This window comes from Rhinatrema bivittatum, chromosome 3, assembly GCF_901001135.1.
Source record: "Rhinatrema bivittatum chromosome 3, aRhiBiv1.1, whole genome shotgun sequence".
Classification (NCBI taxonomy): Eukaryota; Metazoa; Chordata; class Amphibia; order Gymnophiona; family Rhinatrematidae; genus Rhinatrema; species Rhinatrema bivittatum.
The window spans coordinates 266954128-266977152 of record NC_042617.1 but is presented as its reverse complement, the minus strand read 5'-3'; the positions used below and the strand labels follow the sequence as shown (position 1 = coordinate 266977152).

The 23025-nt window shown below is 41.8% G+C and overlaps 1 protein-coding gene across 15 annotated transcripts in view; it reads right to left on the bottom strand.

Moving 5' to 3' along the window:
• Nucleotides 1–23025, bottom strand: part of TMEM200A (transmembrane protein 200A) — a 245515-nt gene that overhangs the window by 67419 nt on the left and 155071 nt on the right. For 5 of the 15 annotated variants that reach the window (XM_029594548.1, XM_029594547.1, XM_029594555.1 and 2 more), the window contains 2 exons: nt 15182–15287; nt 10954–11048 (listed from right to left, as the gene is read on the bottom strand). The exons of 2 other annotated variants lie outside the window; for them this stretch is intronic. The gene's annotated coding sequence lies outside the window, so the exon portion shown is untranslated. Of the gene's footprint in view, nt 1–10953; nt 11049–15131; nt 15288–23025 lie in introns of all 15 variants that reach the window. 8 more of the 15 variants (XR_003855513.1, XM_029594554.1, XM_029594558.1 and 5 more) reach the window with 5 other exon arrangements.

The following is a 23025-nucleotide window of genomic DNA, read 5'->3' as shown; positions in this document are numbered from 1 at the left end:
GGGGGGTGGTGAAGAGTGAGGGGAGAGAGAATGAGGGGGAGGTGAGAGACAGAGGGATGTAGCCCGTTTTAACGGGCTTTACGGCTTGTATATATATAATCTAAATATCTGTGCTTTTTTTCCCTCCAACTTACCTTATGCTAGTTTTTAGTTATAACCTAGCCAGCCAGAAAGCAGCTGAAAATGTTCCTAAATCTAGCCAGTCAAAAATTAAATGCCTAGATTTAGGCTTGCCAATTGTTTGCCCAGAGCTAGATGCTTAAAATCCATGCTAGCCAGCTAAGTCCTCCCCTAACCAGAAATATACACGCATCTATGTACTGGTTTTAAACTAATGCTCTTATCTTATTTTTATTACCGTTTTATTTGATTTGTTTTATTGTCTTATTTTATTGATGTGTATTTTATGATTCATGTAACTATGTTTTATATCCTGAATCGATGTATGTTAACCAACATTTATTGTGATACCTACATTTTGTGAACCGGTATGATGTTCCATGAATATAGGTATAAATAAATAAATGCTCATTTTTTTGATATGCTAAATCCAGCAGCCTAGTAAATCTAGGGAGCTAGATATTTTACCCTGCAGCATCTAGTCACCTAACTTCATAGTCAGGTGGCTAGATCCTAATGAAATTCAGCACTGGAATTTTTAAGATGGATAGCAGCTTTCATTTTTTAATGAAATTAGACATGTCTGACTTCCAAACTATAGAATGATTTTTTTTTACTGATAAAAAAATAGTAATGAACAAACACAGTCCCCCAAACAATATCACATATCAAAAGAACAAGGACCGACCAAAAACTATTATGGGAAATAGTATCAGAATTTATTGTGCTCTCTCATAAATGTAATCTACAGGCTCTAACCCACAATGGGCTACAACCAGTTATCAAATGAATGAGCACCTCTTCTGTTACCAAATAAGAACATAAGAAATTGCCATACTGGGTCAGACCAAGGGTCCATCAAGCCCAGCATCCTGTTTCCAACAGAGGCCAAACCAGGCCATAAGAACCTGGCAAGTACCCAAACACTAAGAAGATCCCATGCTACTGATGCAATTAATAGCAGTGGCTATTCCCTATGTAAACTTGATTAATAGCCGTTAATGGACTTCTCCTCCAAGAACTTATCCAAACCTTTTTTGAACTCAGTTACACTAACTGCAATAACCACATCCTCTGGCAACAAATTCCAGAGCTTTATTGTGCGTTGAGTGAAAAATAATTTTCTCCAATTAGTCTTAAATGTGCTACTTGCTAACTTCATGGAATGCCCCCTAGTGCTTCTATTATTCGAAAGTGTAAATAACCGATTCACATCTATTCGTTCAAGACCTCTCATGATCTTAAAGACCTCTATCATATCCCCCGTCAGCCGTCTCTTCTCCAAGCTGAACAGCCCTAAGCTCTTCAGCCTTTCCTCACAGGGGAGCTGTTCCATCCCCTTTATCATTTTAGTTGCCCTTCTCGGTACCTTCACCATTGCAACTATATCTTTTTTGAGATGCGGCGACCAGAATTGTACACAGTATTCAAGGTGCGGTCTCACCATGGAGCGATATATAGAGGCATTACGACATTTCCCGTTTTATTAACCATTCCCTTCCTAATAATTCCTATCATTCTGTTTGCTTTTTTGACTGTTGCAGCATACTGAGCCGACGATTTTAAAGTATTATCCACTATGATGCCTAGATCTTTTTCCTGGGTGGTAGCTCCTAATATGGAACCTAACATCGTGTAACTCATATACCATTATTTTAATCTTAAAATCCCCATCTATATTTATTTATATTTGTTATACTTTTATTAATTACTCCTAAAATTGTATATATTAGACTAATCAAAAACCATTTCACAGTTTACTATACTTTTACAGATCATTGTAAATCAAGTTAACTTATCCATGAATATTCCGCTCATATATCCCACACTGTTACTAATGTGCTCAAATGCTGTCCCAACATTGGCATTGTTTCAGCACCCTTGGACCTTTTTCAGGGGAAATACAGTAATCTAAAAAAAGACCAAAGAAACTGATTGGTCAGTATATATGTGCTGATAAATTAATATGAATCTGGGATGCTGTTTTGATTAATAATTTCAGTGGAGAGTTGTCAAACTTCTTACATTTTGGGGTTGGACAAATAATTTAGATTGGTTGATGCGTACTCTCGGCTATTCTTATTGGCTGTTTGTGAGGCATTTACAGTAGTTTAAAAGCAGACATGTTAGGGGCAGAGTCAGAGCATGTCCGCTATTTTTCGGGCTGATATGTGAGCTGCTCGGGCTGATTTCAGAAGTATGCTTCCACTGGTTAGCTTGTTTTAATCTGTATATATATATATATATATATATATATATATATATGTGGTTGAAACAATTTGTTTTTGTATTTTGTCTGGTGCTCTTTTTTAGATTACAGTATTTCCCCTGAAGAAGGTACAAGGGTGCTGAAACAATGCCAATGTTGGGACAGCATTTGAGCACATCAGTAACAGTGTGGGATACATGAGCGGAATATTTGTGGATAAATTAAGCTGATTTACAATGATCTGAAAAAGTATGGTAAATAGTGAAATGGTTTTTGACTAGTCTAATATATAAAAATTTTAGGAGTAATTAATAAAAGTAAAACAAATATAAATAAATATAGACTGGAATTTTAGGATTAAAATAATGGGTTTAAAGTAATGGGACTAAAAGTAATGGGAAAAGGTATATGAGATAAGAGAAGAGGTGCTCATTCATATGATAACTGGTTGTAGCCCATTGCTGGCAAGAGCCTGTAGATCACAATAGATTATGATACTATTTCCCATAATAGTTTTTGGTTGGTCCTTGTTCTTTTAATATGTGATGGGTTGTTTTTTTTTTTACTGATAGTCATTAGTGAATCATTTCACAAAAGTGTTTCCCTTTGAAAAGCTGCAGGAAACAAAATATTAAGTTACATTACTTCCAAACTGTACAGGCAAAATGATCAGCAGAAATTTTGTACATTTCTCTTCAAATTAAGTCCAAAATGTGGTTTTAGATGCCATGATGTGTCGACTATGCAAGTCCAAAGAGGCAGCCATTATGACAGCTCCATTATTCCAAGAGTGCAAACCCCCTAAATCATTGAATTATTTTGTTAATATAGCTTTTGCATTCCTTAAAGAAAAAGTATAGTATCTCTACATTTTTCATTCCTTACCACAAACCTTCCACTTTTATCCCATAACACTGAGAGCATGCTGTTGTCAGGCAAGGTACCATGATTTTAACATGGTTGTACAGCTCAGGTCTTTAAGAGTCTCAATCCAGACTGGCTCTTGAGGAAACCAAACTATACAGATCAATCTGTTTCTTTGACCAAATATAAGCAGTATGTTTCATGATATTTGCTGTGGCTATCCGGAAAATTAATCTGGGTTGCAGCCCTTGAAGACAGAAATTGCACACTCTTGTTTACTAGTAGTAGAATGCATTTATCTGTGCGAATGGTGGAATACCTCAGGTTGTATTTTCCAATTTGTCTTCCACTATCAATTTGCCTGCATTTCTTCCAATGAGTGAAAACTTAATTGGCATAACAGGCAATTACCAATACCTGTCTGATTGCTATACCTCTGTAGCAGAAATGGCCAACTAAGATGCATGAGATAAATTTGCATATTGCAGAGACTCAATATATGCACATATATCTCATGTACATTCATTATGGTTATCCTGAAAACCCGACTGGCTGTGGGGTTCCCAGGACAGGTTTGGGAAGCCCTGTACTAAACAGGATGCAGTATCCAACTGGAACATTGAACTTTACTCTGATGCAGCTGGGGCCTATGGTTTTGGGGTATACTTTCAATGAAGGTGGTGTGCGGAGCCTTGGATGGTGGAAGCAGGGATAAGAACATAAGAAAATGCCATACTGGGTCAGACCAAGGGTCCATCAAGCCCAGCATCCTGTTTCCAACAGTGGCCAATCCAGGCCATAAGAACCTGGCAAGTACCCATTCCTTTGTAGTAGCCTTGTCTATCTGGGGAGATCTGCTCAGACATAAGAAGGAAGTTTTTCTGGTTTTGATAACTTGGGAGTAGTTCAAGTTATTAATAGGCAATTGGCTAAATGCGAGCTGGTATCTGCATTGTTGCGAAAACAGGTATTACGTTTAAAATGCAACATGTTGATTACAGCTAGATATGTGCCTGGTGCTCGGAATCTGATTGCTGATGCCCTTTCTCATTTCAAGTGGAATGTCTTCAGGAGTTAGGCACTGCAGGCAAGTTAGGAAGGAGAGGCTGTTTTCAGAGTACCTGTGGCGTTTGGCTTTCCAAAGCATGGATTTGATAAGGATGTCTATGGCACCTGCAACATGGGCATCCTACGTCGTTGGCCGAGGTGCTGTTTTGAGATTTTTGCATCTTGAGGGATGGAATGGTGAACCTGTTAGAGAAGCGGGTATTGTTCAGTATATCTTATGGGCGAGACAGAGTGGTTATTCAATGTCAACAGATCATACATAGTAGGTTTTTCATTCTTTCAGAAGCTTGAAGGTTGGGGTAACCCAGTGGCGAGTTTTGTGGTGAAGCGAGTTTTGGTGGATGGGTGAGGGGTCGGGGTCGAGTAGTGGACAAAAGGCAGCCAATAAAGCATGCAGAGTTGGTGATTATATCGGGGCAGCTGGTGTGGTGTGTTGGTCGGAATACAAGGTATTACTTTTCTGGGTGGCATTTGTGTTTGCCTTCTTTAGTGCTTTGAGAGTATGGGAGTTGGTAGCTGATTTGAAAGTAAATGTGTCTGGGGTGGGGTTGAAGTTCACAAACATATGGGTTTATGATAATTGTGTGTGTTTTTGTATTCACAAGTCTAAAGTGGATCAAAGGGGAAAAGGGCATGTAATTACATTAGTTCCTTCAGCGGATGTGTTGTCTTGCCCAATTCGTTGTGTGCAGGCTTTTGTGAAGGTTATACCATCAGTTCGAGGTTCATTTTTGATGCATGCTATTGGCTCTCCCTTAACCAGGTTCCAATTTTCAAGACTGTTGCGACTGGTGGTTTCAAGCTTAGGGTGGAATGCAGATGTTTTTTGTATTCATTCTTTCCACATAGGGGCTGCCACCATGGCAGCGGAAATGGGGTTTTCGGAGAATATGATTCGGTCCATTGGGAGGTGGCGATCCAGGGCCTTTGAGTTATATGTGTGAAGGTAGGGGTTGAGGGAGGGGAAAGCAGCAGTGTGCAATCTAATTTCAATGTGTTATTTTTTACAGAATGGCGGGGGGGTTCCCATTATCAGGAGTGTATCTGGATTGTGGGCCATTCCTTTGTTCACTGGGCATAGCGCAGGGCTTTGTGAAGACTATATGGTGAACATCTAACCTTGAAAAGTAAGAGGAGAAGGGTTCGCTGGTTTGGTAATCGGGGAATGAGGTAGGGAGCATTGTTGTCCTTTATGCAAGGCTTGGTATGAGGTGGGGAGCTCCAGAAATTATTTTGATTCATCTCGGGGTTAACGATATAAGGACTTGTTCTTGTAAAGAGTTCGTGGTAATAGTGTGGAAGGATTTTGCATGCATTATGAACAGAATGCCTTAAAGAATGCCTTGGGTTGGTCTGATATGATCATTAGACTCAAACTAAAGAATGAGGCTTTATGGAACAGCGGTATGAAGAAAGTGAATAGGCAGATAAGGAGGTGGGTTGTAAGTCAGGGTGGTATATGGGTGCAACATGAATGGGCATGGGATATGTGTGAGAGGTTATATTGGGCTGATGGTGCACATTTGTCAGAAGTGGGGTTAGACTTGTTTAATACTATATTACAGGAGGCTTTTGAGAGAATGATTAAGGAGTATTAGTTAGGCCGCAGAGGGGGGAACAAGGGCAACCACAGTTATCCTTGTTTGTAGCGGAAACCCGAGCTCAAAATTATTGTCAATTGTTAATAATTGTGAGTTAAAGGGGGCATTTGGGGGGAGGGGGAGGAATCATGTAGTTGGGGGGGGGGGGGGGCGCTATACAAGACAGCTGATGAGCAGTGGAGGTTGCTGTTCAGGCTGCTGACTTACCCTCGCTGGGATGCGGCGGGGTGAGCAATACTGGAGGACTGATTAATTCTATATATGCCACCGGGGTGTGGTGGCAGGTGAATTGGGGGGGGGGGGGGGCGGGGGGCAAAGCACTGTTAGTGTTATGAGGGCTCAGGCTAGGTTGTTTGCTTAATAAACTGCAGCCTTTTGTAAAGCCACAATGTAGTCATGAAGGTACAGAGGCACAAGTCTTGCATCCCTATGTTATCAATATTCAGCACTACCTGGCAGCCACGAAAGTCTGGTTGGAAAAACAGCTGTCCTAAAGTTACCCAGGCACACTCAGCGACAGACTTATCCAGCTGACAGCTACTGAATGCCTAGGTAAAAGATACCTGGGTTAACTTTCCTACTCACCAGCCGACTGAATAGCGAGCAACCTCTTCCTTAAAAATATGTTAATTATAAGAACAAAGAGAACCGAACATTGTTTTAGGATATTTTTCTCAGAGAGAGGTATTTATAGTACCTTGTGTGAGTAACTGTTTAGAAAATAAGAAGAAATAAGATCATTTCTTTAAGGAGAGAGACCAGGAATTTGTCATCCTTTCATTGCTGCAAAAATAACAAATCTGTGCCCTCTACTCAGGCTGAACTGGTAGTATTTACTGTAAAATCTTTATACCCAGTTTCTTAATGCTTTGCGGAAGAGACAAACAAAATCAATGAATCTTCCTCCTGGAGACTTGAAAATGCAATTATTGAAGGAGTTTGAATACCACAAACTTTTTAGCGTGGGAGAGAAATAAAGGAGAAACAATGGTTACAATACAAGAGAACAACTCACCTGCAGTACTTTAATGGCAAATGTGATAAAAGCAAGACTCACCTTTTATCACTCTCTCACACACATTTACAATTGTGTCAATTCTATGATGAACAGAGATTTAAAATGGTCAAGAATCCCCTTAAAGCTAGCTGGGTTCTTCACTATATCTTTCCATCATCTTTTTTTTTTTTTTTTTTTTATGCTCGTCTGCTTTCTTTTTAGATCTAATTCAAAGGCATCTTTTCTTTTCAGTACATTTTTGCCTTGAAAGTCCTACTTTGATGGATATACATGCATGTTAATGAATGTAAACTGTCTCTCCCTTAAGGCAACGTTCTCAGTGTTTTTCTGCAACATGTTTGAAATAATTTACAAAGACACTGAATGTCAAATGCAAATATTTTCTTGCTACCATTTGTCAAAGAAACTTTGCATATAATATTTTGTGGACTCATTAATATTGACAATATATATGAATATATTCTAGCTTGCTCAGTTCTAACAAAGAGTACTGCTTGAAGACAGTAACTATGTAGATATGTTTTGTTATTTAATAAATGTGTTTAATAAAAGTCATTTTCTTCCCATTGATTTTTCTCCCATTTTTATTCATTATAACAAACACTGATAAATTCCCAGGAAAATAAATAAAAATTGAAAACGAAAGTCCCCAAATATACTACTTTGAACACCTAGAATAAAACTAAGATTCCCCTATTAAGACAAATATAGAGAGACAGTCTAATCCCTCTTAGTTTTTGAACCAAAGAGCTTCTATGCTTTCCTTATAGACATTACTATTACACTACTCTTAAGATACTGCAGAAACCATGAAGGTTTAGCATACAGAATATGGTGCGGCCCATCCACTGCCCCTACCAAGTGACAGGGGCTGCCCAGTGGCACCAGTAGCCTCCGGCACAAGTTAAGGGCAAAGGGCAGCCGGCACCATTTTGAATGAAGGCAGCCACTGACCCAGGAACGGGAAATAGTTCCTGGGCCTCCTACTAGACCACCGGGTGTTTGTGGTGAATCCTGGGGGGGAGGGGGGGTAAGTGGAGGGCCTGCTGGTGGGGGGGGGGGGGCTCCAATTGGAATGGTTTCTGGGTTATGTTTCCCCTCTTACATTTTTTTTTAACTCCCTTCCTAAAATGTGTTTTTTCCTATTGTTTTTCATTTTTCCCGAAATGCAACACAATAGAAAATACTGACTGTATTTCCTATTTCATTGCAAATGACTATTAAAATCCGGGATCAGCACGCACAAGGCTGTGCAAAATTGGCAGCCTGGGCGCGCTGAGCCGCGCAGCCTGCCTCCGGTCCCTCCGAGGCCGCTCCGAAATCGGAGCGGCCTCGGAGGGAACTTTCCTTCCACCCCCGGCACCTTCCCCTCCCTTCCCCTACCTAACCCACCCCCCCCCCCCAGCCCTACCTAAACCCCCCCACCTTTGTTGCACAAGTTACGCCTACCCGAGGCAAGCGTAACTTGCGCGCGCCGGGCCAGCCACCGGTGCGCGATTCCCAGGCCTGGGAGTCATTTCAGAGGCCTCGGCCATGCCCCCGAAATGCTCCCGGGCCAGAACCACGCCCATGGCCCTGCCCCCAAATGACGTGCCGCCGCAACACACACCCCCGACACGCCCCCCCCCCTTGAAAGCCCTGGGACTTACGCACGTCCCCGGGCTTGCACGTGCCACCGAGCCTACTCAACATAGGCTCGGCGCATGCAGGGGGAACTTCAGGCAGGTTTTCGGGGGGTACACACGTACCCCTTTGAAAATCTGGCCCATACAGTGCGGCTCACTGCTTCAACAGCAGGGGGGATGAAGAAAAGAGGATTTATATTAAGACAACCAACAAGTGTGGGAGTAGCTTGCTTATGGCGGCGGTTACTACCCCTAACCAATTAGGCTTGATACTTCACTTTTATGCAGCTCCAGCACGGCTCTCTACATCAATGACAGGGGTGGAAGGAAAATTAGAACCAAAAAGTTACTAATAAGGGCCCTGACCTCAGCGGTCAGAGTAACAGATAAGTATGAGAAAAATAACTGTGAAAGCTTGCTGGGCAGACTGGATGGGCCGTATGGTCTTCTGCCGTCACTTCTATGTTTCTATGTGCATGGGGCCAGGCTATTTTATACTATGTGCACAAACGCATATAGCTGCATCCCTGGGTGCGGGTTGATGCATGCACACAAAGTGTACGCCTGTGCGCTGGTTTCAAAGTTACCATCAAAATGTACAAAATTCCTCCAGAAGAAAAGGAATCACATGTGTGACGGCACACCTAGAGATGCGGCAATTTTATAACATGCACACACATATGAAATAGCCTAGGTACATGTATGTGCTTAATTTTGTAAGTGGGTGCGCACAGTAATATAGTTGAATATGAGTCACGCAAGTGGGGGAATTTTATAACAGGTGCATGCCCATGACTTGACCAGTTTCACCAGTTCATCTACTAGTTCACTTAACCTAGAGCTAGGTCCTCCAAACCCCATTGGTTTTTTAGCCTGCTCTCCCCTCCAGTAACCACATACCCTTTAAACTGCTCAGGGATACCTGTATTTGTTTTTTCAACTTACATCTCCTCCATAGCAGAAGCAAACTTATGCAGCACTGGACCTGGGTCTGTAGTCAGGTGCATAGCTACTTGCATGCACAACTCTTGGCCATCCCCCACCCACAACATGCCCCTTTTTTCTCTGATACAAGATATGCGTGCATGGGCACATGTATGTGCATCCCCCCACTTTATTAAATTGGGTGGACATATATGTGCATGTACTAGATGCATACCCATGACCCGATTTTGTTGCGTGCATCTCTTTTAAAATTCACCTCTTACCCCCTCATTTATCAAAAATATGTTACCCAGGTAGAGTGTCCATCAAGCTAGGTTGAGAGAACATTGCACAAATCTCATCTTTGGGTGAGTTTCTTCACTTTGATGGTCATCAAATGTTCACAAGAGAGCACTGTTCTGTTCCTACGTCTCACATTGGATGTCAAAGTGGCCCCTAACCCCCTACACTAATACCTAAACCTCACCTTGAGTTACTAGGTGGGCCTCCCACAGAGATACAAATACTTATTTAGGGTGATGGCATTATGGCTAGACTTTTCTCTCTCTCAAAAACATGGTCCCCCCAGTGGTTGTATGTAGGAAATACCACATTCTGGAACTTATGTGCAAAAAAACCATAAGGTCTTCATAAATTATGATATGTCAGAGAGATTTTAAATTATTCAGAACCAACTTGAAAACATGGCTCTATAAACAAGCTTTTTGTATAGACAAAGAGAAGGAGAAATACAGCTGAGTGAAAAGGTCGCACCAAGCAAATAAGTTGTTTTTAACCTTAAAATATATCATTACATTAAAATTCAAATCAATATTTCTTAAAATACATATAGGTTTAATTTATACACATAGTTTATTATTACGAAAATGTTACCGTACTTGCACATGGTTAACTTGTAAATCTATACCAATCATATTTTACTTTATCGTGCCTCCATGTAAACCGTTGTGATGGTTACCTAACTTAACGACGGTATAGAAGAATTTTGAAATAAATAAATAAATAAATAAAATGTGTATATTGCCTTCCTCAGACAGAAGTTTGACCTGAAGCAGTTCACAATACAATACTCAAATTACAGCATCAAACTAATTTATCAGGAAGAATATAACTCATTCTGTTTGCAATTATTTTTGGAAATAATTTCAGATTAAAATTTATAAAGGAAATTGGCCTACATGAAAGAGGAAATTCAGAGTTTTTATTCCCTCTTAGGCAATACTATAAACAAAGCTAACATACAAGGTTTAGAAAATCAAATTTCTGTAACAGAGCTGTATCTATTGCCCAGTGGCACAATAATTAAATCCATAAAGGTCTTATAATTCTTTACATTACAAGCATCTGGGCCAGGAGCTTTACAAGTTTCACTGGAGTTAATATTTGTTTTCACTTCCTGTAAAGTTATAGATATATATATTTCCAATTGTTCCTCCCCTATTTTAGGAAGATTTAAATTATCATGCCTATGTGCTAAATGTCGATTTGAATGCAATTGCTCACCTGTCAAACCTGAGCTCAAGGCAGCTTACATTTCATTGCAGTAGATATTTATTTCAGTTTGTATCTTCTTCAGCTGAATATAAGGCTTCAAAAACCTATGAAAAATATTACCAATTTACTTATTACAGTTATTCTTCCTATCCATATCATCTGTGAAGACTTTTTACAAATTTGGCTTCCTACCTTATTTTGACAAGATTGGCTAACACATTCCCAGATTTCTTACTATATCAAAATATCTTAACTTTAAATGCAATAAAACAAATTTAAAAAATAGCATATCTTTATAACATATTCTCATTGTCTCTTAGCTGAGTCGTGAAAAAAAAGGGGGCGGGACAATAGTGGGCAGCCGGCCGCATGGTAACGGTGCGGTTTTGCCTGTTGTAGTGCGGCTGCGTTGAACACCATCGCCCCCATAGCACCATGGGAAAGGGTGGTATTTCCCGGGGTGCTGCCGGCGATAAAGTGGAAAACATTATCCCCGGCAGCGCTGCTGGGCCATAACCCCACCCAAATTGATTTTATTTATTTTATTTTATATACCATCGTTCGGTTTCGCCATCAGAACGGTTTACAAAGTATCGATGTTTAACAGAGTGTACAGAAATTCACTTGCTTGTTAATTGCGCCCACACTCTTCCCCTTCCCTTAATTTGTATGGCATTGCCCTGAGAACAGCCCATCACAGAATAAAGAATGACCTTGTTAGTTCTTTGATGCAGCATGTATTTAAAACAGCCAACATGGCCCCATAAATGGCATTATTATTTTTATTAGGCATGATATCTAGTCTATTTTTTTTTTACTGAGATTCCAACTTCAGTATGTTTTTGCTTATATCCTTATTTCTTTTAATCATATATGTAATTATGTCTTCATGTAAGACAGCCTTATTGTTTCCCAAAATAATAAAGGGTTGTTCTTGTGTTCACAATTGTACACCTTTAGGAGTACACGCAATAACCTGCATAATTTTCTGCAGACTTGCAGTAGATCTGAAAGGGCAGAGTTGGGATGGGGATAGGATTTAAGCACAGACTTTGGATTTCCAAAGTCTGTGAGTACATTTAAAAGCAGAAGTTATGCACTGCTGGAAGCAGGTGTTATAAAGGTGATTCAAGAAGTTCTCAGTGGAGACAGACCAGTTGGTCACGGTGAAGAAGCAGAAAGATAATAGCAGCATAATAAGATTGAACAGATCAGATTTGTGGAAAAGCTATAGGAATGCTAAAGTATGCCAAAGGTTAGCCAGAATGCTTAAGTATGTCAAAGGTCAGCATTAAGTTTTTCTTCTGCCTTCTGGGCTCACTTTATAAGAAATCATATGACTTACAACAATGCACTATTATTAGCATATATAAGATAATAGTACTAACCAAATGAAAAATGTTATGTTTACAAAGAAACTAATCCATTGATGTACAAGTTTGGGGGAGAGAGAACCTATTGCACAACCAAATTGCTTCAGCAAGTTACCCCCATGTACGCTTTCTTCGTTTCCTTTAGGACTTGGCCACAGAAGCAGTCCTGTGCTTTTTCCCTTATGTATGCATATCAGGATCCCAGACCATGGAAGTCAGGGATACTGAATCCAATTCCTCTTTTCCCCCTGCTGTCTAAGATGGGAAAGATATTGCAGTTGCATTAAAAGCATCAGAGCATATTGGTTAAGGGTAGTAATCTCCATGCCTTCTGCTAAGGGTAGTAACTGCCGTACCAGCAATGGGATACTGATACATAGACATAAGGGAAAAAGTACTGCTTCTATGGTCAAGTCCTAAAGGAAACGAAGAAAGTGTGCATGGTGTAACTTGCTGGTGCAGAGGTCACTACCCTTAACCAATAATCCTAGATATTTTTAATGCAACTCCAACATGGCTCTCTGCTTCAACAATGAGGGAAAAGAGGAATTGGATTTAGACAGCAATCAATGAGGGCCCCGACTGGGAAACTAATAAGCATGGGGGTAACCAGCACAGAGCAGCAGATACTACAACCCATCAATAAGCCTTGATGCTTTGATGCCACTGCCAACATCACACTCTCTGCTTCGCAGGATGGGGGTGGGGTGTGTGAAAAGGAAAGAGGAATTTGGATTCAGTGACAACCAACATGAGCCATGACTTTTTAGTCTGGGGTACTGATGCCTAGACAATAAGGAAAAAACACAGGACTGCTTCTACAGCCAAGTCCATAAGCAATGCATATCAAGCAAAACTGACTGATGTATGGGGGTAACCAGCCCGGCATGGCAAATACTACCATGGGAAACTTACTGGGCAGACTGGATGGCCCACTGGCCATTTTCTGCCATCATTTCTATGTTTCTTTGCAGTGGGAGGTGCCCACAACAGTGTAACTGTCTGTGTGTAACTTAGGTACACAATAGGAGACTTTACCACTAATTTGCAAAGTGATTTTTGTGCTGGGATAAAGTCTGCCCCTAACACAAACATGGGAATTCCTTTCTTCTCCTCCATCTACTTAAGATGCCTGCAGAAGACTTATCCATAGATGGATTGCTTATGCAGTTAAAATCACTCTCAGATATAACTGGATAATCATGCTTACCAATTCAATATCTAGCTATTTCAAGAAATAAAGAATGAATGTATTAGGAGTGCAGATCATGTATGTTATGGGCTCTCATAAGCACTTGCCTCCATAATAGTATATCTACCTTTCAGATCATGAGCAATACTCTTGGCCGTAATTGGAATCTGCTTATGCATTAATATATCCATATCTGCATGTCAGATGCCAGAAAAAGCAATCCACACATCTACCTACCCATTTTCTATTTAATTTGAAATGTTCCAAATCATTATGGTGCATCTCCTGTGTCAGAGATCGCACGTCAGCTGACTGCCGGCACGCGATTTCTGACACAGCGGCAAATGGCCACTGTGTCAGAGGCCTCTAGCCCCCGCCTCCACCCCGCCCCCTCCCCTTTTTGCAAGCCCTGGGACTTACACGCGTCCCGTGGCTTTACACTCGTCGCAGAACCTTTTTAAAATAGGCCTGGCGTGCGTAAGGCCGGAGGATTTATGCGCATAACCTTTTGAAAATCCGGCCCTTTGTCTTTTTATACCCTGCAAAACATTCATCCATTTTATAGGACTTCCAAGCCCTGCCCCATTCCAAGAAACATATCTTATATATACCTTGCCAGGTTGCCAAACTATAATGATGAAAATAGACCAGAAGATATCATTGGCTATCTGTGCAGAGATCTCTCACCTAATGTAAGATCATGAAAAGTACCACATGAGAGAGTGTACTTCTAGTTATCATAGTCAAACCAGCCATATAAGGTAGTTTCGCGCTAAAAACAAAATCCCACAACAAAATTTCCACTCCAATTTTATAGACCATGTCATGAACAAACCATGGAGTATGACTTAAAAGCATTTTAAATGGGAATTCTTGAAACCAGTCCCATAAAAATTAAATGTCACACCAAACTTTTACTGGTGGTCTATGACAAAATTGGTCATAGAAAATATATATTAACATCTTTGGTTTAGTTATTAGATAATGAAATCAGTGATTTCACAAATTCAGCAGCTTTAACCACACTGTTCGTAAAATACATCTTCCCCACATATGTGACTCAAACATGCGGGGAACCGCAGAGTGAATCCGATGTTCTTTTTAAACAGCACAAATCAGTGCAAATTCCCATCATATTAGAATAATCCTGATATAATAAGAACCAATTGTCCTCATAATGAATCTTGCAACATTTCCAATAAGCATGAATTATTTGGATTTGTTTTCGAAGTTAAGCCCTTTAGCGACCACTACTTTGAGAGAATGCAATTCAGTGATGCACTCTCTCAAAGTAGATGTTTCCTATCCTATTCTCCAGCCCCACTTCCTATAAAAGCCAGCATTCCAGAACATCTCTCGGTTCTTCAGAAGTCACATCCTCAGGGAAACTCACAAAACTCAAGTTATTCTTTTTTGATCAGCTTTCTAAATTGTTGACCTTGCTCTTTAGTTGTTTCACTGTGGATCTGAATGATTGTATTTTCCCCACCATCACATTTGCCCCACCCTCAACATCTGATTTCTCTCCCCCCCCCCCCCCCCCCAGTTCTCTAGCTTACTCCCAGGTTCAGAAATGATGATATTTAACAGTTTCTGCTTTTTGTACACTTCTCAAATTTTACCTGGAATGAAGCCACCACCGCTGTTACCTCAGCTACTAATGCACCATTACCTTTCGATGCCAGGGACTCCGAAGCAACATCTGCCATGTTTGGTTCAGCTCTGTGGGTTCTCTCTTTCCATTTTGTTTGCAGCACGGAGGTCAGGATCTTTTCTGTCTTTATGAAAATATGACTGATTTATCATCCAGACAGGGAAAGTAGTTTAGGGTTAATGATATCAATTTTTACCAGGGCTATGCTGGGGGGAGGGGGGGAGGGGGGGGAGGGGGGGAGTTATTTGTTTTGTTTCCTTTCATGGGGGGGGGAAGAGATAGAGGGGCATTTCATTTCATTTTAAGGCTTTGGTTTTCATTTTTTCTTTTAACAACTAAATATTTAAAAGAGCAACCCCCCCCCCCCACCCCACATTTTATTCCATCTCTAGTTTTTCACAGGGCAGGAGTGATTCACAGTTGCTCCTGCCTCACCGGTGTGGTATTCCAAAATGGTGCCAACTGACACTAAGGGGCGGATTTTAAAAGGAGTGCGAATAGCCTACTTTTGTTTGCGCTCCAGGCGCAAACAAAAGTACGCTGGATTTTAGTAGATACGCGCGGAGCCGCGCGTATCTGCTAAAAACCTGGATCGGCGCGCGCAAGGCTATGGATTTTGTATAGCCGGCGCGCGCCGAGCCGCGCAGCCTACCCCCGTTCCCTCCAAGGCCGCTCCGAAATCGGAGCGGCCTCGGAGGGAATCCTCTAACGCCCTCCCCTCACCTTCCCCTCCCTTCCTCTACCTAACCCACCCGCCCGGCCCTGTGTACACCCCCCCTTACCTTTGTTGGGGGATTTACGCCTCCCGGAGGGAGGCGTAAATCCCCGCGCGCCAGCGGGCCTCCTGCGCGCCGGGCCGCGACCTGGGGGCGGGTACGGAGGGCGCGGCCACGCCCCGGACTGCCCCGGGCCGTAGCCACGCCCCCGTACCCGCCCCCAAAACGCTGTCGACACGCCCCGAAAACGCCGCGACGACCGGGACCGCCCCCGACACGCCCCCCTCGGAGAACCCCGGGACTTACGCGAGTCCCGGGGCTCTGCGCGCGCCGGTAGGCCTATGTAAAATAGGCTTCCCGGCGCGCAGGGCCCTGCTCGCCTAAATCCGCCCGGTTTTGGGCGGATTTAGGCGAGCAGGGCTCTTAAAATCCGCCCCTAAATGTCATAGTGTTACTTTCATTTTGTTTTGAAAATGAAAGGAAGTGAAGTAGAAAGGTAAGGGAACCCCCCCCCAGATTTGCCCCTTACTAGTAGAGTTACCCTTAACTGCTATGGCCTCAGTGGTCTCAACAGACCATGGCTCTGCTAGTGAGGACAGTGTAGAAGGGAATGGTAAGAGATCTGGCACTCCCCAGATGAGGAAAGACTAAAGAGGTTAGGACTTTTCAGCTTGGAGAAGAGATGGCTGAGGGGGGATATGATGGAGATGTTTAAAATCATGAGATGTCTAGAACGGGTAGATGTGAATCGGTTATTTACTCTTTCGGATAGAAGAAAGACTAGGGGGCACTCCATGAAGTTAGCATGGGGCACATTTAAAACTAATCGGAGCAAGTTCTTTTTTACTCAACGCACAATTAAACTCTGGAATTTGTTGCCAGAGGATGTGGTTAGTGCAGTTAGTATAGCTGTGTTTAAAAAAGGATTGGATAACTTCTTGGAGGAGAAGTCCATTACCTGCTATTAAGTTCACTTAGAGAATAGCCACTGCCATTAGCAATGGTAACATGGAATAGACTTAGTTTTTGGGTACTTGCCAGGTTCTTATGGCCTGGATTGGCCACTGTTGGAAACAGGATGCTGGGCTTGATGGACCCTTGGTCTGACCCAGTATGGCATTTTCTTATGTTCTTATGAGAACTGCCGTAGGTTTGATAAAACTACTGAGGCCCATATGAGACAAATTCAGCCAAATGGAGTACCAGCGATTCGGAGTTAGGAGAAGCCAACCTGCTAACCACCGTCTGAGGGATCCACTTCCCCATGGAGTGGTCCTAAAGGGGCTTTTCCGTTCACAGGGAAAGTACCCAGAAAGGTATATTCTCTCCACCGAGGAGAGTCTAGAAAAAGAAGAATTCCTGTCCAGTGAAGGGGAGTGAGGTCCACGGTCAGGGTACCTGGTACTTCCAGGGAGGAAAAGGGTCTTGGGTTTCAAAAGGGAAAATGCTAAGGTACATGAAGTCAGGAAACAGAGTTGTTTAATACTCATCATCTGTCTTGGGAGTTTTGGAGAGGTTTTCACTATGGAAAGATTTTGACTTTGGTGAAAGTTTAAGAAAAGAAGAAACTGGCTTCTGAGGAAGGAGTCTTAAGGAGTTTCTGGTTGGAGAAAATCAGCCAGAAGCTGCTCAGAGTGGAAAAATACTACTGCAATACAAGAGAATTGCCTTATAAACAGGAACTTAGGAGGGTCCAAATGGAAAAGGGCTCCTGTCCATACAGCTGATCTGTTAGAGCAGAGCAATGTATTGCTGCTGAAATTAATTGAGATTTAATTTTTGTGCTGTTTTGGATTTCATGTTATTGTTGGATGCACTAGCCATTAGTGTATCATTATTTTGGACTTTGTTTTTCCTGCCATCAGTGCCACTAAAGAGCTTTCATTTTAAGAACATCAGAATTGTCATACTGGGTCAGACCGAGGGTCCATCAAGCCCAGCATCCTGTTTCCAACAGTGGCCAATCCAGGTCACAAATACCTGGCAGGATCCCCAAAAGTAGATAATAACCAGGGATAAGTAGTCTTTCCCCAGTTCTATCTGGTTAATAATAATTTATGGACTTCTCTTCAGGACCTTGTCCAAAACTTTTTTAAACCCAGCTATGCTAATTGGGTCAGATTTTAAAAGCCCTGCGCGCGTAAATCCAGCTGGATTTACGCGCATATGGGGGTTACACGTGCCGAGCCTATTTTGCATAGGCCCAGCCACGCGCACACGTCCCAGGACTTGAAAAAAGGGGCGGAGCGTGGGCAGTCCGGGGCAGAGCAGGGGCGTGGACAGAGGCCTCCGTAGGGCCTCCAGGCCGGCACGCGCAACTTTAAAAACAAAGGTTGGGGAGGGGGGTTAGGTAGGGCTGGGGGGTGGGTTAGGTAGGGGAAGGGAGGGGAAGGTGGAGGGGGAGGCAGAAGGAAAGTTCCCTCCGAGGCTGCTTTGATTTCGGAGTGGCCTCGGAGGGACCAGGGAAAGCCATCGGGGCTCCCCTAGGGCTCGGCGCGTGCAAGGTGCCCAAGTGTACCCCACCTTGTGCGCTTCGACCCCGGATTTTATAACATGCGCACGGCTGCGCGCGAGTATGTTATAAAATCGGGCATAGATTTGTGTGCGCCGGGTTCTGCGCACACCTCTTAAAATCTGGCTCATTGCCTTTACCACATCCTCTAGCAATGAATTCTAGAGCTTAATTGTGTGTTGAGCAAAACATAATTTTCTACAATTTATTTATTTAATGATATTTATATATCGCTTCACTGATTAAAAATTGCTCAGTGATTTACAACATCATACACATAGCAATACAAATTAAAAACACATTCATAGTAAAAACTAAATAAATTTATTTTAAAATAATTAAAAAGCATTCTAAACAAACTCTAAGTGCTACTTACTAATTTCATGGAGTATGCCCTAGTTTTTTAATTTTTGGAAAGAGTAAATAACCGATTCATATTTAGCCATTTTTTTTATTTTATATTTATGCAATTTACAATAATTTCAAGAACAAAATCTTGTACAGAAAAAGAGAATACCATTCAGTCAATACAGTTACTGTATTAATACACAATATCATCAAACAATAGCCCAAAGAAAATCATTTATAGTATCTCTTCTTTTGAGATCTACAACATAGGGGGGGTGGACCTTTACCAAACCTAAAGGAAAAATAGTACAAGACTATATAAAGATATATCCAGATAATAACAGCGACACTATTACTTATGAGGGATTTTAAGGAGCCTCTACACGAGGTGCTTCGGCTGTTACAGGAATCTTTCCCACTAAGAATTGAGTTAACTGGGGTGGATCAAAGAAAACATAAGAATTTTGTAAATATTTGACCATGCATTTGCATGGAAATTTAAGGAAATATCTTGCCCCAATTAGTAAAACCTGAGGTCTCAAAAGTAGGAATGCTTTCCTCCTCCTCTGTGTCTCACGGGAAAGATCAGGGAAGGCTCTAACTAAAAGTCCAAGAAATCTTTCATTCCTATGTTTCTTACTCAATCTTAATAACCTTTCCCTATCTATCTCTGAGGCAAAAATCACTATCAGAGTTGCAGGAATAGCCATTTCTGTATCCGATGTTTCCAAAATTGCAGTTATATTAAGAGGTTGATCATTCATAGGTGCCAAAGTCTCCAACTCTGCTCCTTGATTTACTGCTTCTGCTCTAGACTTCGATAAATAAAATATCTTCATGATCGATGGAGTTTGATCTTCTGAAATTTTTAATATTTCAAACATATATTTATTAAAAACTTCCCTCGAAGATCTCATTGGTAATTGAGGAAAGTTTATATATCTTAAATTTCGATTTTTTGTGTACTTCTCTAGATTTTCTATCTTTTGAACAATAGTCTTATTATCTTTCATCAACATTGATTGCGTTTGCTGAATCATTTTTATCTCAGTCCGAATAGTAGCAGTTTGTTGTTCCACATCCACATTTGACTTCTCAAACACTTCCAATTTCTTTTCATGCCTTCTTACTTGTTCCGTTACTGGTGTTAACTGTTGTAATATATTAGTTCTCATCTCATTTATGGCTTCCCACAATGTTTCAAAGGAAAAAACAAGTGGTCTTACCATTGATGGTATTCAAAGGGGCTAAACGCTGCCGTTGGCACCGCTCCAGACCTCGCAGAGAAAATATCCTGCACACTTTGGTCGCAGGTTTCTTCCCCTGGATATAGTGCGTCTCTCCTGGCAGCTGGATTAAGTGGTGGAGTCCTCTCCGCGGGACTCAAAGGTGATATTGAGCCTGGCAAAGAGGGGAGCTCACATTCCCCTCCCCCACTCTGCAACGGCTGGTCTCCCGCTACTCTGGCGCTGCATGTGACATAGGCGTCCATCGGGCCGGTCGGAGCACTCGCCAAAGGCTCTGCGGGGTAAGGAGTCCTCAGCTTGCGCTTTCTTCCCATAATCAAAGTAAAATTTTTCACAGGAAAATAAGTTGCTTTTCAGATAAACGAGGACGCTCACACACAACTTCTCATCCAGTGGCCATCTTGGATCCGCCCCCCTCATATTTATCCATTTTATTCCACTCATGATTTTATAGACCTCAGCTCTCTCTTCTCCAAACTGAATAGCTCTAATCTCTTTAGCTTTTTCTCATAAGGATGCCATGCCATTCCCTTTCTCATTTTGGTCTCCCTTCTCTGTACCACATGAAGTTCACTGTTTTTTGGGATGTGGCGACCAGAATAACACATAGTATTCTAGGTGTGGTTTAACCATGGAGAGGCAGAAGTATTATGACATTCTCTGTTTTATTCTTCATTCCTTTCCTAATAATTCCTAACATTGGGGGTCATTTATCAAAATGCGGAAAGGCGTTTTCGCATGCGTTAAGGGCTTATCGCATGTGAAAAGCCCCGTTAACGAGAGAGAGAGAGAGAGAGAGAAAAAACTCACTCCAAGATTATATTTGTGCAAGGTTCTTTCAACCTAGCTTGATGGACTCTCTACCTGGGTAACATCAAGCTAGGTAGAGAGAACACTGCACAAATCCCATCTTTGGGTGAGTTTCCTCTCTCCGTAGGTCATCAAATCTTCACAAGAGACCACTGTTCTGTTCGTACGTCTCACGTTGAATGTCAAAGTGGCCTCTAACCCCCTACACGAATACCTAAACCTCACCTCGAGTTACTAGGTGGGCCTCCCATAGGGATAGAAATTCCTATCTAGGGAGAGGACATTATGGCTAGGCTCTCTCACTCTCTCTCTCATGGCACTTATTGCAAAGTCTGAAAATGTTATCACAATTTGCACTAACTTATCTCTTCACATTTGTAAGTAGCACAAATTGCAATAAACTGTATATTAGCATAAAACACATCCCTTTTGCTATCCATGCAATACTTATCGCATTTTGATACATCCAGGCCATTGTTTGCTTTTTTCATTGCTGCTGCACACCGAATCAAGGATTTCAAGGTATTGTCTATGACGGTACCCAGATAGTTTTCCTGGGTGGTATCTCCTAATATGGAACCTAACATATTGTACTTATAGTGTGGGTTACTTTTCAACATGTGCATCACATTTTACTTGTTCATATTAAATGTTGTCTGCTACTTGTATGCCTAATCTTCAAGTCTTTAAAGGTCATCCTGCAATTTCTTGCAATTTGTTTGTGATTTAACTTGGAATAATTTTGTGTCATCTGCAAATGTGATCACCTCATTCATTCCATTTTCCAGATCATTTATAAATATATTAAAAAGCAAAGTTCCCAGAAAAGATCTCTGAGGCACTCCACTGTTTACCTTTATCCACTGAGAAAACTGATCATTTAATCCTACCCTCTGTTTCCTGTCTTTTAACCAGTTTGCAATCCACAAAAGTACATTGCCTCTTGCTCTGTTACTTTAATTTCCTCAGAGTTTCTCATGGGAATGTTTCCAAATGCCTCCTGAAAATCCAAATCCACTATATCCACCGGCTCACCATTATCCACATGTTTATTAATCCCTTCAAAAGAAAATGTAGCAGATTGGTGATGCAAGAGTTACCATAGGAAAACCCATGTTGGCTGTGTCCCATTAAACCATGTCTATCTATATGATCTGTGATTTTGATTTTTTTAGAATAGTTTCCACAATTTTTCCCGGCACTGAAGTCAGGCTCACGGGCCTATAGTTTCCTGGATCATCCTTGAAGCCATCTTTCGGGGAGGCGGGTTGCCCGAGCCAATTTGGTGTTCAGTGTTATGCTAAATTGTCTGCTGAATTGACAGTGGTCATGTGTTGACCTATGGGGGGCAACTGGGTGCAGTTGTCCCCATATGACTCCTTACTGGGTGGTGGCGGGGGGTCTACTGGCTTGGCTCCTTGCTGGGAAGTGGCGGAGGTCATGAAAATGAGTTTGCTGGCTGGGTGGCTGGTGGTGATCATCTTGTTGGCTGATGGATGGTCGCTGGGAGTTCCTTAAGCTTGTATGTAGGGGGCTCAGGCACCTGGTTGTGTAATATAATAAAGCTGCGGCCTGTTTGATTCCAATCTATTGTCTGTGTGTTTATTGTTGGTAATCTGTAAAAGGGCAGATGTGAGGAGAAATGTATGTCCTGGCTACCCACATTACAAATAACTAAGGAGCTAGCCAATGGGAATGCAAACCATATCTCTAGCTAATGAACTGCTCCCCAATTGACACTTTTTAACTTACTGGTAACATTTTCAGTTAGTGCAATGTGCACTAAGTCCTGTTAGTGCGCACTAACTCCGAAATTAGGGAAACCCGATATAAACACCTCCCAAACTATTTGAAAAACAAAATCAAACAGATAGTGACCTGAAATGAAAATGACATAAAAAAAAATCAGTGCACATCCCTATTGGCTGCTGCCAAATCCAGTCTCATAAAGCTGGTTTTCACCAGTCTTCTAAAGACTAGAAGGTTCGGAGCAAGTCTTGTGTGTGTGTGTGTTTGTTTTGGTGGGGGAGGGGGTGGATAGAGAGTTCCATAATGTTGGAATCAATCCAGCAAAGGTTCTCTTGTATCTGTGGAGCATATAGTATTTGGGGAGTGTACAGCTAGGTGAGCTTGTGTCAAGGAGAGCAGGAAGCGAGTCAGTATGCAAGGGTTTAGAGGTGCTATGAGGTAGGTTTATACTTGACCTTTGAATGAGTTTTGTACGCCAGT